This window comes from Impatiens glandulifera, chromosome 1 (genome assembly GCF_907164915.1).
Source record: "Impatiens glandulifera chromosome 1, dImpGla2.1, whole genome shotgun sequence".
Lineage (NCBI taxonomy): Eukaryota > Viridiplantae > Streptophyta > Magnoliopsida > Ericales > Balsaminaceae > Impatiens > Impatiens glandulifera.
Genome location: NC_061862.1, coordinates 25,055,639 through 25,062,959, shown reverse-complemented (window position 1 = coordinate 25,062,959; position 7,321 = coordinate 25,055,639). Strand labels below are relative to the sequence as shown.

General features: G+C 27.1%; 1 pseudogene; it reads right to left on the bottom strand.

Moving 5' to 3' along the window:
• Positions 1 to 6,158: 6,158 nt before the first annotated feature.
• On the bottom strand, positions 6,159 to 7,041 carry LOC124921530 (annotated as a pseudogene).
• Positions 7,042 to 7,321: the final 280 nt, after the last annotated feature.

The window sequence follows — 7,321 nt, the reverse complement described above, 5'->3', positions numbered from 1 at the left end:
TAATAAATAACTAATATATTGAACTATTATTCCCTAAATATATTTAAACATAATATTTAAAAAACTTTTTTATTTTTTAACTAATATATTGAAATAAATATAAAGAACTTTTAATATTCCTTAAAAACTCTTTAATCCTTTATTTTTGCCTTATAAAAAAATATTTATTGTATTACTTTATTAAATTATATTTATTTCATTAAAATATTTAATAATATTAATATTTTATAATAATTTACCACCATAGTTGGTGGAGTTGTGAAAATTCATCTGGATAAATTTATATAATGTTTAAGGTCGTTTTAATATGAATCAATAACTCCGAGATTGACATATTATATATATATAATGAAAGTATGTCGCATATATCAATTATGTCTATATATATATATTATATATATATATTATATATATATATTATATATATATATATATATTAGGAAAATGTTAGTAATCAAGAGATTCCACGTATTAAACTAAAGTTTAGAAATAATGAAAATATACTTACCTACGTATAGAACTTAAAAAAATAACTATGTTGCGATTAAAACGGAAGAAGTTACAAAATATGAAGATTGAGTTAATAAATAAATATAAGATTGTAAAAGTTAAAGAACTTGGATAACTTTATTAAATGAAAACATTATTTACAGCATGATTATATAACTTATTTGGTAGAGGTTGAAAAATATAACATTTTTTTTTGTTATTGGAGACTTTGAACAAAAACTATAAGAAGGTTGAAGAAGATAGAAGTGTGAAGATTTCAACTCTTGAAGTAAGGTTGAATGAAGATACTATGATAGGGAAACACTTATTACAAAAGAATAAAATAATGTTAAGTGTGATTGTTTAGGAAATGATGTTAAGAGTAATGATAAAATAATTAATATATTTATTAGTAGTTACAACTTGTAACGTGAAATTTGATAAGTCACTTAAATTTTATTAATATATATATATATATATATATTAATATTAATATTAATATATTCTATTCAGGTATCGGGTTTGGGTTTTCAATACACTCCATTCCCGACCCCGAACCCAATTTAAATACCTAAACTCGATTATTGGGTACGCACAAGTATCAAATATACAGGTACCCATTGTCATTCCTAATAATATATATATATATATATATATATATATATATATATATATATATATATATATATATATATATATATATATATAGTTGAGATCTCAATTAATGTATATCTTCATTACTAAAATCTTGTATATAATAATTTATTTATTTTAAATATATGCAACTTAAATGAGAAGTGCTTACAATTGATGCAACCTTATAAACTCTTTGGAAAAATTTTATTTTTATATATTATTATGTGTATATAAGTATAAAATAAAATAAAATTGTATTAAAAAAAAGTATGGCAAATTATTTGGGTGACCCTCTAATTACTTTGATTGCTCACATTTAATCCTTAAATTAATTTTTTGAAACAAATCGTCCTTCAACTTCTAGAAAGGACACAAATAACCCTTCCGTTAACTTTTTAATTTAATATAACAGGTTAAATTAAATATTATTTTTATATATATTATCTTTAATTATTATTTTTCACATATATATATATATATTAAATAACTTATATATATAATATTATATATATATATATATTTTGTATCATTAGTTTTTATTTTTATATAATTATTAAATCTCTTTATATATAGATAACATATATATATATATATATTATTTATTTTTATCCGTACATATCTATCATATTATTTCTTTAGGAGAGAAGAAGAAGGAAGCGACGATTTCGACCGTGGTTAAGAAGTGAGTTATGATTGAGAGGAGATTTCATTGTAACGCATTGTCGAACACATAATTGGGGATATATATGCATAGATAAAATGATAATATATATGTATTATCTATATATAAAAGAAATTTAATAATTATATAAATATAAAATTAATGATAAAAGATATATATATATATAAATAAATGATTTAATAATTATATATATATAAATATAAAAATTAATGATTAAAGATAATATATATAAAAAATATATTTTAAACTTAACCTGTTATGTTTAACCAAAAAGTTAACGGAATAATCATTGGTGACCTTTCTAAAAGTTAAAGGGGTAAGTTAAATGGATGATTTATTTTAAAATTTAATTTAAGTACTAAAAATATGCGATAATTAGAGATCTGTTGAGATAATTGTCCACAAGATGTAACATTTATAAAATCAATCATAAGTAATCATTTTTAAATCTTATAAAATGGTAAAGAGAGAGTCAAAGCCCAAGCCCAAGCCAAATTTCATATTGTGTTCTCCTAGTTGGGTTTGAATAGAAGGATGATAAATAAATGACTTTGTTAACCGGGCCCACACCGAGCCCAAAGCTTGACGGACTCGGCCCGCAAAAATATTGTGATGATCATGACATTAATATACTCGACTGGGAAAAGTCATTACTCAGATCTTCTTCCGAACATAATCAATCAAATTGGTTAAGTCAGGGCGTAAATAAACTAAGGAGAAAAGAAAGCTCCAATTTCTTGGATCGTTTACCATATTTCAACCTAGGTAAATTCAGTTATTTGATTTTTTTTTTTTAAATATTATACTCAAATTCATCGTACTATGTCACTTCGTATTGTCTAGTAATCAAATTTATAGTCACATTAGACGAGATATATTTATTTTAATTACGACGTGTAAAATAGGGTGGCACATCTATACTATTTATACATCCTTAAATTTATACTTGTGTCATTTATACCCAGGACCGGCCCTGGGGTAAGCCCGGCAAGCCCTCGGGTTTAGGACAGCTCACTCCTCAGGGCAGTCCATTGGTTAAAAATATCAAAATATTTAGTTTATTATTGTAATTTTAAATATAAATAGTTGTAGCTTGGTGTTTCAAGATATGCATTTAAAGTTTTAATGTGGTTATGGGTTCAAATCTCACCAAAATAATTTTTTTTTTTATCAATTTTTTAAAACTAGACTTAGGACAACAAAAAGTATATCGAACTTTTTCTACCGAGGCTAGGGCACGCCCAAACCTCGGAGCCGACTCTAATTATACCATGCACCAAACACTACCTTAGTACGAGTTTATCATTTTTCACCAGACAATAAAACACAATAACTAAATCTCAATCTATATTTTTACTAACACAAGATAAATAATTTAAACATCTTGAAGACTAAATCATTCGAATATAACATATTTGATGCAATAATCAATATCCAACATAGATTAGTTTGAATTGAAAACACATATATATTGTAGTCTAATTCAATAATCATATAAAGTAGGTGTAACCATGTCATCCCCACTGAATTAACATGTCATAAAGAAGAAATATATCAACAAAGATGGTGTTGGGGTCTCCAATTAAGGCATCGGTCCTAGAATAATTCCAGCAACCTTTCTCGGTCCTATTGTGCAAATGGGCCAGATTTCTATTTGTTGTATTAATATTTTGTTTTGTTTTCCCTTTTTGTTTTTCAAACCGAATTCTGTTATTTTGAAGTTGTTGTAACCGAATATTCTGGGCAAGACCTCATCTATATACGGCTGATCTTTCTTCCCCAAGAACCCATGAATGGAAATAATGAAGATATGAACTTCGCCCTCATTTGTCTATTCTTATTTACTATGGACTGTTTGGTATAGACCAACAAATTTCTCTTCGCACCATTGGTTCTTCTATTCCCTCATCCCAAATTCTCTATTAAAAACCTTCCGTTGCCCTTTGATTATAGAATTTTCACCGGTCCTAAAGATCAAGAACTTGATTCTTGAGATCAAAATCCATAAACACACCTTATGAAACAAGTCGTAACATATTGATAACTAAATTATAAAAAAGAAAAAATGAACATAACATAAAAAAAAATCAAACTAAAAAAATATTCTAACTAAAGAATAAAAACAAAATAGATACTTATGCTTAATTCAAATAGAATTTTTTTTTTTGGTCAAATCGGTGGAGAGAAAAACATGTGATAACTTTAATTGAATTTAATGAATATGTATAGTCCTTAAAAGCAATTTCTTAACAAATCAGAATTTAAACCAGTTAAAACTAAAGTTAAGTAATTGAAAAGGTTAATGTTATTTTATTGTTAGATTCACACCAATTCATTAGTAGAACTTAAATCAATTAAAAAAATAGTACTTGAAAATTGCAAGGCTTTTTATTGATAGATTTACACCAATTCATTTAGTGGAATGAGTAGAAATAATAACCAAGTGAAAACAAATAAAAATAAACACTTAATTATGTTGTGATTTGAACAGAGTGTAAATGACCTTTCAGAGATAAAAAAAAATAGATTAAATAAATAAATAAGTGAATTAGAATAAGTTTTATAGAAAAATCGCTCCAATTTTTATATCATATTAAATATTATGCAGATACCTAATAATACAATAAATAATTAAATGTTAGAACTCAAAACTACTCTATAAAACTGCATACATATTATAGATGTTGTATTTTAGGAATATATACTTAGTTCTAAAATTTGTGGTGAATCATCTTCAAGATGTTATGCTGTCTAAATTACAAAATGTCAATTTTACCTAGTTAGAGTTTAACTATTTAAGTCTATGTATTCATTAAGCCTCTCAAGAAAGAATAACTAATTATGGGTTCTTTCCAAACAACTTAAGGACATATTATATACATTTATTAAAAAAATTAATACTTGGATAAAAGTGATGAATGATAATATATCTAAGAATTTATGTATGGTGAAAATTTGTTTAAAACTCTTACACGGCAGGAAAAGTAACACAGATATATATATAAAAAAAAAAAAAGTATCAAAGTTGCATCATAATTCATTTAACAATGAGAAATGGGAAAAATATTATTTTGGGGAATTAAAAAGATTTCTTAATATTCATTGAAATGAAGAGTAGTCATGTGAGTAGAATACTTGTCAAATCAAGGCTTATCATAATATTTTATTTTGTAAAGGTTAATTTTATAATAATACAATGTAAAATAGTAGGTACGCTAAAGATAATGTTACATCATTTTTTGTGGACTGGTTTGGTTTGGGGGTCGTCAGGTGCATGTTGCATTTAGGCCCTATTTGATTCGACGTTCAATTATTTTTAATTTGCAAAACAAAACAAATTAATTTATAAGATATTTGTTTAGCTTATTTGTGATAGTTTTATTTGATTAAAATAAACTCAAATTTAAATTATAAATTAAGTGTAAAATATGTACATATATAATCAAATAGCTTACCAACATAATCAAATACATTATATTTATATTATATTATATTATATTATATTATATTATATTATATCATTAATCTAATATTATACAAAACTAATTAATTATTATAAATAATTATTAATGTCATCGATTAGTGCATTTCTCGTTTAATTAGATGACTTTTAACTTTTTTTTTTATTTTTTTTTAAATCAAAAGGACATAGTTTAATGATAAATTTTCAGACTTGTCTATTAAAACAAATAGATATACAATACATCTTTACCAAATAAATAAATATATATATATATATAACTAATTAATCACGTATATTATGAATTAACATTAATTAATATGCATGTTATGATATATAATTATCAACACAATCAAATAATATATAACTACAAATGTACTCCACGTCTTAATAGAAAATATTTACATTATCAGACTTTTTATGATAATTCACTTGAAGTGATAATGTTCAAAAACAAATATGAGTGGATGGTTTTCATCGAGATAATTCTTGTAAGATAATTTCGATTCACATAATTGTCTCTGTGAACATATTAATATAAACACAAATAATCATTTTATGTTATCTAATAATTAATTATACAAGTTTATAAAGAAATTAAAATACTTCAACATCCGATGAAATCGATCCAACTTCGAATCTCAAATAACAATTAGAAACTTATTGATGAATACATATTGATTGATTGATACATAATAAGGGGAATGTCTGACTCCCATCAAACCTGAAACAAGAAATTATAATCAAATACAACTCATTGCATTTGTTTTTATAATAATAAGACACAACTTAATACAGTTTTCCTAATAAAGGCATTGAGATTAATTGACAACTTAATACAGTTTTTATAATAATAAGACACAGCTTATATATATTGATTGATTGACAAGATTAGAATTTATTAATAAAGGCATTGAGATTAAGATCAGAGGAGGCGCCTAGTTTCCTGCTTCTTGAGTGAGCAGTTTCCAGTTTTGAGCGTGTTTCTCATTTCTTCCCCTTCCAATCCCATCATCATCACCATTTCAATGCATCTCTTGAACTCCTCCCCTTTCACAATCACAGCCTGCAATTCTTTCTTAACTCTGACCCCAGTTCTCCACACATCCTGCACCAGCTTTGCGTTCGTCGTCTGATCGATCCACAGAGGAAAGCACACCATCGGAACTCCACAACCCAAACTCTCAAGCGTAGAACTCCATCCACAATAACTTAGAAAACAACCCACAGAAGGATGACTAAGAACATCTACTTGCGAAGAACACCAAGATACAATCTTCCCCTGTTTTTCCATCTCCCCCACATAATTAACCCAGCTTTCGTCTTTCGGGGTATCTCTGATCACCCATAAGAATGGCCGCCCGCTTGTTTTCAGCCCCTTGCCTATTTCATGAATCTGCAGCACTGAGAGTGGAGATTGGCTGCCAAAAGATGCATAAATAACTGAACCCTTTGGTTTTGAATCAAGGAATTCCATGTAATCACTTGAATTCTGATTGTCTTGGATCAGCAGAGAGACCAAAGGACCGATTGGGATCAGATTGATTGCGGGGATTGCTTTCAGGGCGTCTGGTTCGAGTGATTCGAACGTGTTAACTAGAATATCTGGAGGCGGACCTTCATCGGAGGATTGGAGAACCGTAAAATGCTCTTTGTATAAAGGAATCACGAACTCGAAATCTTTACTTTTCGATACGAGGAATGACGGCAGATCGTCTCTACCTGTTAAATAAATAAATAGATGTATAAACAAACCAAAAAAAAACTCTAATATTAATTAATTATTTGATGAAATATTGAACATTATATCGGCAATGGCCTGATCAATTTCTTCCTGATATCCTCCATTAAAGTAATAGTGATAGATGTCGAAATGGCAGCCGGTTGTAACCATAAAAGTGTGGCCGGTACGGTGGTGAGCACGATCCAATTCTGCTGCCTACGGCAGTAGAGTGGCATAAACCAAACGTGAAAATGGAAGTTTTGGACCACCTTCCTCTGAGGCAGCGGAAGAAGAGAGCATTTCTGATAACTTGTTTGTGCTACGGAGCTGC